The sequence below is a fragment of the Lactuca serriola genome, chromosome 2, assembly GCF_051521515.1.
Source record: "Lactuca serriola cultivar US96UC23 chromosome 2, Lser_US96UC23_V15, whole genome shotgun sequence".
NCBI lineage: Eukaryota > Viridiplantae > Streptophyta > Magnoliopsida > Asterales > Asteraceae > Lactuca > Lactuca serriola.
In genome coordinates, this window is record NC_136409.1 from 158,099,002 (window position 1) to 158,109,143 (window position 10,142).

Below are 10,142 nucleotides of genomic sequence, written 5' to 3' on the forward strand. Positions count from 1 at the left end.
AAGGGTATGTGACAAATTGCAGAAATCCATATAGTTTATTAAAACTCTTATTACTTGATGTATAAGTGCATGCATAGATGTTTATTTAGGATTTTATGCACAAGGGTTAAAATGAAAAATAACAATGCTACTTTTATTAATTAGATTTGTTTATCATTAGTTATATTGCCTAAAACATAGTGATCAGTACAATTAATTTATATGTTAAATTCAATTATTTGTATCAAACGCATTTTAATTGAATATCGAAACCCTTAGGGTCTATTTGTTTTGCATAATATTTTAGAATGTATTGAATCTGTTAATACACAATTCTTCGTTAAAAGATGGCAACCCTAAGATGATATTTAGTTGAGATATAAATTTTGTGTTTATTTTATTTATATTTCTTATTATTTGACATATCTTTTAATCAACATATGCAATACACAATATTTAGTATTTTATAACCAATATTCTTAAATTGACAGGTAGGTGGTATGTGTAGCCTAAACAAATGATAATTGGACAAAAATGGTAATGAACTTATATTTTGTTAATTTTTCGTTAGGTATCGTACCTTTATTTATTCCTATTATAACATTCTACTATCAAAAAATTGTTGTTTACACTTTTGTAGCAATATATATTAATTTTGCTCTTAAACCACTAAATCAATAACTGTTTCTCTGACTCCCGGAGGAATAATTGGTTCCAAAATAAGCATTGTATTTTGAAATGTGCTATAGGTAGCAATATATATTACTTAACTAACAAAATTAATAATTTCTTGTTTTCTTTAGATATGGAAGAATCTAAAGTTGCGGGTACCATTCTTAAAATGTGGTCAGCTAACAAAACCTCAATCTTTTAGGGTTTTACTTCAGGTAATAATAATATGATTGAAATTTTTTGTATTTGTTTTTGTTTTTGTAAATATTTGATTTGTGAAATTTAAATTGTCTTATTTTCGTCCTCCTACAAAGCTGGAAATATCAATGATTAAGCAACATGTAATCAACCAGAATTAAGATCTTCAGTCAATCTCATTTTGAAGCACAATCACAATCACAGGCTGGGCTACTTTAGAATAGGAATAAGAAACATCCAAATTCAAAGTCAAATATAAACAACTGCTACAAATAGAAGTCTATATAATATATGTTTGAAAATTAAAAAATAAATGTGGTGTATGTTAAATAACAAAATTATTCCAAGATCATAAGTGATTTAAATAACAAAATTATTTCTAAATCATAAATTAACATTCATAATAATATATTATGAATGTAGGTTAAACATACTAATAAAAAAAACAATCATCCCCAACAAATGTGTAATGAATATATAATGTTAAGTTGTAAAATACCTGTTCATCTATTAAGATTAATTATTTTAAAGATTATTCATAATTTTTGATTTATAATAAAACCCACCTAAAAGTTATCACTATTCCCCAAACTTTCCCCTTTCCCTTTTATCTGTAACACACACGATGAAACAAAAAACCCAGCCCTAGAATTTTGATTACACACACATTTCCACAGCCACCGTTCGATTTCTTAAAGGTTGTGAACGTTTATCCATGTATATCGATAAAGGAAGATACTAATATACCACCGAGTAGAAATGTGAAGTGAAGAAAAGCTTACGTCGAGTAATCCCGCTGTCGAACTCAGAGACTGGTTGAACGCAACATTGGGGTTTGAAGAAAGCAACATTCAAGGTAAGAGATGATCAACTGATGGTTAATCTTAGTTTTTTTTTAACATAAAATAGATTATGTCGAAGAAAATTTACCTGTTTTTCTTTGTTCCAGAAATGTTGTGACTGAAGATATAAGCGAAAAGTTAAGCCGTTCAAAAGAATAAACTCACATTCGTTAATAGCGGAAACACAATAAGGTAGAAATGGCTTTGGTTCGATTTTTGAAATTTGAGTGTTTGTTTAAACATTTGAATTTTGAAATTGCTAAATTTTAGACAAAATCTCGTTAATGATTATTTAGGGGATCATATGAGTAAATAAAACAATTATTTTATTTCATATACCTTCTAAATTATATGAGTTTTGTATCATTGTATAGTAAGGTTTTCAATTTTATGTATAATACAGATAATCCATATCTGATCCATATTTCAGTTGTGATCAAGAATCGATGTTTTGGTGGGTCACTGTGTTTCAAGATACTTATGTTAGTATAAATCGTTGTTCATTTTTATCAAACTTTATCTTTTTGCATACCTTTAATCCCTATTTCAATCAAAATCACTTAGTTTTTACTACTGCTTCATTATCTTGCAGGCCAATAAAAAGGGTATGTGACAAATTGCAGAAATCCATATAGTTTATTAAAACTCTTATTACTTGATGTATAAGTGCATGCATAGATGTTTATTTAGGATTTTATGCACAAGGGTTAAAATGAAAAATAACAATGCTACTTTTATTAATTAGATTTGTTTATCATTAGTTATATTGCCTAAAACATAGTGATCAGTACAATTAATTTATATGTTAAATTCAATTATTTGTATCAAACGCATTTTAATTGAATATCGAAACCCTTAGGGTCTATTTGTTTTGCATAATATTTTAGAATGTATTGAATCTGTTAATACACAATTCTTCGTTAAAAGATGGCAACCCTAAGATGATATTTAGTTGAGATATAAATTTTGTGTTTATTTTATTTATATTTCTTATTATTTGACATATCTTTTAATCAACATATGCAATACACAATATTTAGTATTTTATAACCAATATTCTTAAATTGACAGGTAGGTGGTATGTGTAGCCTAAACAAATGATAATTGGACAAAAATGGTAATGAACTTATATTATGTTAATTTTTCGTTAGGTATCGTACCTTTATTTATTCCTATTATAACATTCTACTATCAAAAAATTGTTGTTTACACTTTTGTAGCAATATATATTAATTTTGCTCTTAAACCACTAAATCAATAACTGTTTCTCTGACTCCCGGAGGAATAATTGGTTCCAAAATAAGCATTGTATTTTGAAATGTGCTATAGGTAGCAATATATATTACTTAACTAACAAAATTAATAATTTCTTGTTTTCTTTAGATATGGAAGAATCTAAAGTTGCGGGTACCATTCTTAAAATGTGGTCAGCTAACAAAACCTCAATCTTTTAGGGTTTTACTTCAGGTAATAATAATATGATTGAAATTTTTTGTATTTGTTTTTGTTTTTGTAAATATTTGATTTGTGAAATTTAAATTGTCTTATTTTCGTCCTCCTACAAAGCTGGAAATATCAATGATTAAGCAACATGTAATCAACCAGAATTAAGATCTTCAGTCAATCTCATTTTGAAGCACAATCACAATCACAGACTGGGCTACTTTAGAATAGGAATAAGAAACATCCAAATTCAAAGTCAAATATAAACAACTGCTACAAATAGAAGTCTATATAATATATGTTTGAAAATTAAAAAATAAATGTGGTGTATGTTAAATAACAAAATTATTCCAAGATCATAAGTGATTTAAATAACAAAATTATTTCTAAATCATAAATTAACATTCATAATAATATATTATGAATGTAGGTTAAACATACTAATAAAAAAAACAATCATCCCCAACAAATGTGTAATGAATATATAATGTTAAGTTGTAAAATACCTGTTCATCTATTAAGATTAATTATTTTAAAGATTATTCATAATTTTTGATTTATAATAAAACCCACCTAAAAGTTATCACTATTCCCCAAACTTTCCCCTTTCCCTTTTATCTGTAACACACACGATGAAACAAAAAACCCAGCCCTAGAATTTTGATTACACACACATTTCCACAGCCACCGTTCGATTTCTTAAAGGTTGTGAACGTTTATCCATGTATATCGATAAAGGAAGATACTAATATACCACCGAGTAGAAATGTGAAGTGAAGAAAAGCTTACGTCGAGTAATCCCGCTGTCGAACTCAGAGACTGGTTGAACGCAACATTGGGGTTTGAAGAAAGCAACATTCAAGGTAAGAGATGATCAACTGATGGTTAATCTTAGTTTTTTTTTAACATAAAATAGATTATGTCGAAGAAAATTTACCTGTTTTTCTTTGTTCCAAAAATGTTGTGACTGAAGATATAAGCGAAAAGTTAAGCCGTTCAAAAGAATAAACTCACATTCGTTAATAGCGGAAACACAATAAGGTAGAAATGGCTTTGGTTCGATTTTTGAAATTTGAGTGTTTGTTTAAACATTTGAATTTTGAAATTGCTAAATTTTAGACAAAATCTCGTTAATGATTATTTAGGGGATCATATGAGTAAATAAAACAATTATTTTATTTGATATACCTTCTAAATTATATGAGTTTTGTATCATTGTATAGTAAGGTTTTCAATTTTATGTATAATACAGATAATCCATATCTGATCCATATTTCAGTTGTGATCAAGAATCGATGTTTTGGTGGGTCACTGTGTTTCAAGATACTTATGTTAGTTTAAATCGTTGTTCATTTTTATCAAACTTTATCTTTTTGCATACCTTTAATCCCTATTTCAATCAAAATCACTTAGTTTTTACTACTGCTTCATTATCTTGCAGGCCAATAAAAAGGGTATGTGACAAATTGCAGAAATCCATATAGTTTATTAAAACTCTTATTACTTGATGTATAAGTGCATGCATAGATGTTTATTTAGGATTTTATGCACAAGGGTTAAAATGAAAAATAACAATGCTACTTTTATTAATTAGATTTGTTTATCATTAGTTATATTGCCTAAAACATAGTGATCAGTACAATTAATTTATATGTTAAATTCAATTATTTGTATCAAACGCATTTTAATTGAATATCGAAACCCTTAGGGTCTATTTGTTTTGCATAATATTTTAGAATGTATTGAATCTGTTAATACACAATTCTTCGTTAAAAGATGGCAACCCTAAGATGATATTTAGTTGAGATAAAAATTTTGTGTTTATTTTATTTATATTTCTTATTATTTAACATATCTTTTAATCAACATATGCAATACACAATATTTAGTATTTTATAACCAATATTCTTAAATTGACAGGTAGGTGGTATGTGTAGCCTAAACAAATGATAATTGGACAAAAATGGTAATGAACTTATATTATGTTAATTTTTCGTTAGGTATCGTACCTTTATTTATTCCTATTATAACATTCTACTATCAAAAAATTGTTGTTTACACTTTTGTAGCAATATATATTAATTTTGCTCTTAAACCACTAAATCAATAACTGTTTCTCTGACTCCCGGAGGAATAATTGGTTCCAAAATAAGCATTGTATTTTGAAATGTGCTATAGGTAGCAATATCTATTACTTAACTAACAAAATTAATAATTTCTTGTTTTCTTTAGATATGGAAGAATCTAAAGCTGCGGGCACCATTCTTAAAATGTGGTCAGCTAACAAAACCTCAATCTTTTAGGGTTTTACTTCAGGTAATAATAATATGATTGAAATTTTTTGTATTTTTTTTTGTTTTTGTAAATATTTGATTTGTGAAATTTAAATTGTCTTATTTTCGTCCTCCTACAAAGCTGGAAATATCAATGATTAAGCAACATGTAATCAACCAGAATTAAGATCTTCAGTCAATCTCATTTTGAAGCACAATCACAATCACAGACTGGGCTACTTTAGAATAGGAATAAGAAACATCCAAATTCAAAGTCAAATATAAACAACTGCTACAAATAGAAGTCTATATAATATATGTTTGAAAATTAAAAAATAAATGTGGTGTATGTTAAATAACAAAATAATTCCAAGATCATAAGTGATTTAAATAACAAATTTATTTCTAAATCATAAATTAACATTCATAATAATATATTATGAATGTAGGTTAAACATACTAATAAAAAAAAACAATCATCCCCAACAAATGTGTAATGAATATATAATGTTAAGTTGTAAAATACCTGTTCATCTATTAAGATTAATTATTTTAAAGATTATTCATAATTTTTGATTTATAATAAAAACCACCTAAAAGTTATCACTATTCCCCAAACTTTCCCCTTTCCCTTTTATCTGTAACACACACGATGAAACAAAAAACCCAGCCCTAGATTTTTGATTACACACACATTTCCACAGCCACCGTTCGATTTCTTAAAGGTTGTGAACGTTTATCCATGTATATCGATAAAGGAAGATACTAATATACCACCGATAAGAAATGTGAAGTGAAGAAAAGCTTACATCGAGTAATCCCGTTGTCGAACTCAGAGACTGGTTGAACGCAAAATTGGGGTTTGAAGAAAGCAAGATTCAAGGTAAGAGATGATCAACTGATGGTTAATCTTTGTTTTTTTAACATAAAATAGATTATGTCGAAGAAAATTTACCTGTTTTTCTTTGTTCCAGAAATGTTGTGACTGAAGATATAAGCGAAAAGTTAAGCCGTTCAAAAGAATAAACTCACATTCGTTAATAGCGGAAACACAATAAGGTAGAAATGGTTTTGGTTCGATTTTTGAAATTTGAGTGTTTGTTTAAACATTTGAATTTTGAAATTGCTAAATTTTAGACAAAATCTCGTTAATGATTATTTAGGGGATCATATGAGTAAATAAAACAATTATTTTATTCGATATACCTTCTAAATTATATGAGTTTTGTATCATTGTATAGTAAGGTTTTCAATTTTATGTATAATACAGATAATCCATATCTGATCCATATTTCAGTTGTGATCAAGAATCGATGTTTTGGTGGGTCACTGTGTTTCAAGATACTTATGTTAGTTTAAATCATTGTTCATTTTTATCAAACTTTATCTTTTTGCATACCTTTAATCCCTATTTCAATCAAAATCACTTAGTTTTTACTACTGCTTCATTATCTTGCAGGCCAATAAAAATGGTATGTGACAAATTGCAGAAATCCATATAGTTTATTAAAACTCTTATTACTTGATGTATAAGTGCATGCATAGATGTTTATTTAGGATTTTATGCACAAGGGTTAAAATGAAAAATAACAATGCTACTTTTATTAATTAGATTTGTTTATCATTAGTTATATTGCCTAAAACATAGTGATCAGTACAATTAATTTATATGTTAAATTCAATTATTTGTATCAAACACATTTTAATTGAATATCGAAACCCTTAGGGTCTATTTGTTTTGCATAATATTTTAGAATGTATTGAATCTGTTAATACACAATTCTTCATTAAAAGATGGCAACCCTAAGATGATATTTAGTTGAGATAAAAATTTTGTGTTTATTTTATTTATATTTCTTATTATTTAACATATCTTTTAATCAACATATGCAATACACAATATTTAGTATTTTATAACCAATATTCTTAAATTGACAGGTAGGTGGTATGTGTAGCCTAAACAAATGATAATTGGACAAAAATGGTAATGAACTAATATTATGTTAATTTTTCGTTAGGTATCGTACCTTTATTTATTCCTATTATAACATTCTACTATCAAAAAATTGTTGTTTACACTTTTGTAGCAATATATATTAATTTTGCTCTTAAACCACTAAATCAATAACTGTTTCTCTCACTCCCGGAGGAATAATTGGTTCCAAAATAAGCATTGTATTTTGAAATGTGCTATAGGTAGCAATATATATTACTTAACTAACAAAATTAATAATTTCTTGTTTTCTTTAGATATGGAAGAATCTAAAGTTGTGGGCACCATTCTTAAAATGTGGTCAGCTAACAAAACCTCAATCTTTCAGGGTTTTACTTCAGGTAATAATAATATGATTGAAATTTTTTGTATTTGTTTTTGTTTTTGTAAATATTTGATTTGTGAAATTTAAATTGTCTTATTTTCGTCCTCCTACAAAGCTGGAAATATCAATGAATAAGCAACATGTAATCAACCAGAATTAAGATCTTCAGTCAATCTCATTTTGAAGCACAATCACAATCACAGACTGGGCTACTTTAGAATAGGAATAAGAAACATCCAAATTCAAAGTCAAATATAAACAACTGCTACAAATAGAAGTCTATATAATATATGTTTGAAAATTAAAAAATAAATGTGGTGTATGTTAAATAACAAAATTATTCCAAGATCATAAGTGATTTAAATAACAAAATTATTTCTAAATCATAAATTAACATTCATAATAATATATTATGAATGTAGGTTAAACATACTAATAAAAAAAACAATCATCCCCAACAAATGTGTAATGAATATATAATGTTAAGTTGTAAAATACCTGTTCATCTATTAAGATTAATTATTTTAAAGATTATTCATAATTTTTGATTTATAATAAAACCCACCTAAAAGTTATCACTATTCCCCAAACTTTCCCCTTTCCCTTTTATCTGTAACACACACGATGAAACAAAAAACCCAGCCCTAGAATTTTGATTACACACACATTTCCACAGCCACCGTTCGATTTCTTAAAGGTTGTGAACGTTTATCCATGTATATCGATAAAGGAAGATACTAATATACCACCGAGTAGAAATGTGAAGTGAAGAAAAGCTTACGTCGAGTAATCCCGCTGTCGAACTCAGAGACTGGTTGAACGCAACATTGGGGTTTGAAGAAAGCAACATTCAAGGTAAGAGATGATCAACTGATGGTTAATCTTAGTTTTTTTTAACATAAAATAGATTATGTCGAAGAAAATTTACCTGTTTTTCTTTGTTCCAGAAATGTTGTGACTGAAGATATAAGCGAAAAGTTAAGCCGTTCAAAAGAATAAACTCACATTCGTTAATAGCTGAAACACAATAAGGTAGAAATGGTTTTGGTTCGATTTTTGAAATTTGAGTGTTTGTTTAAACATTTGAATTTTGAAATTGCTAAATTTTAGACAAAATCTCGTTAATGATTATTTAGGGGATCATATGAGTAAATAAAACAATTATTTTATTTGATATACCTTCTAAATTATATGAGTTTTGTATCATTGTATAGTAAGGTTTTCAATTTTATGTATAATACAGATAATCCATATCTGATCCATATTTCAATTGTGATCAAGAATCGATGTTTTGGTGGGTCACTGTGTTTCAAGATACTTATGTTAGTTTAAATCATTGTTCATTTTTATCAAACTTTATCTTTTTGCATACATTTAATCCCTATTTCAATCAAAATCACTTAGTTTTTACTACTGCTTCATTATCTTGCAGGCCAATAAAAATGGTATGTGACAAATTGCAGAAATCCATATAGTTTATTAAAACTCTTATTACTTGATGTATAAGTGAATGCATAAATGTTTATTTAGGATTTTATGCACAAGGGTTAAAATGAAAAATAACAATGCTACTTTTATTAATTAGATTTGTTTATCATTAGTTATATTGCCTAAAACATAGTGATCAGTACAATTAATTTATATGTTAAATTCAATTATTTGTATCAAACACATTTTAATTGAATATCGAAACCCTTAGGGTCTATTTGTTTTGCATAATATTTTAGAATGTATTGAATCTGTTAATACACAATTCTTCATTAAAAGATGGCAACCCTAAGATGATATTTAGTTGAGATAAAAATTTTGTGTTTATTTTATTTATATTTCTTATTATTTAACATATCTTTTAATCAACATATGCAATACACAATATTTAGTATTTTATAACCAATATTCTTAAATTGACAGGTAGGTGGTATGTGTAGCCTAAACAAATGATAATTGGACAAAAATGGTAATGAACTAATATTATGTTAATTTTTCGTTAGGTATCGTACCTTTATTTATTCCTATTATAGCATTGTACTATCAAAAAATTGTTGTTTACACTTTTGTAGCAATATATATTAATTTTGCTCTTAAACCACTAAATCAATAACTGTTTCTCTGACTCCCGGAGGAATAATTGGTTCCAAAATAAGCATTGTATTTTGAAATGTGCTATAGGTAGCAATATATATTACTTAACTAACAAAATTAATAATTTCTTGTTTTCTTTAGATATGGAAGAATCTAAAGCTGTGGGCACCATTCTTAAAATGTGGTCAGCTAACAAAACCTCAATCTTTCAGGGTTTTACTTCAGGTAATAATAATATGATTGAAATTTTTTGTATTTGTTTTTGTTTTTGTAAATATTTGATTTGTGAAATTTAAATTGTCTTATTTTCGTCCTCCTACAAAGTTGGAAATATC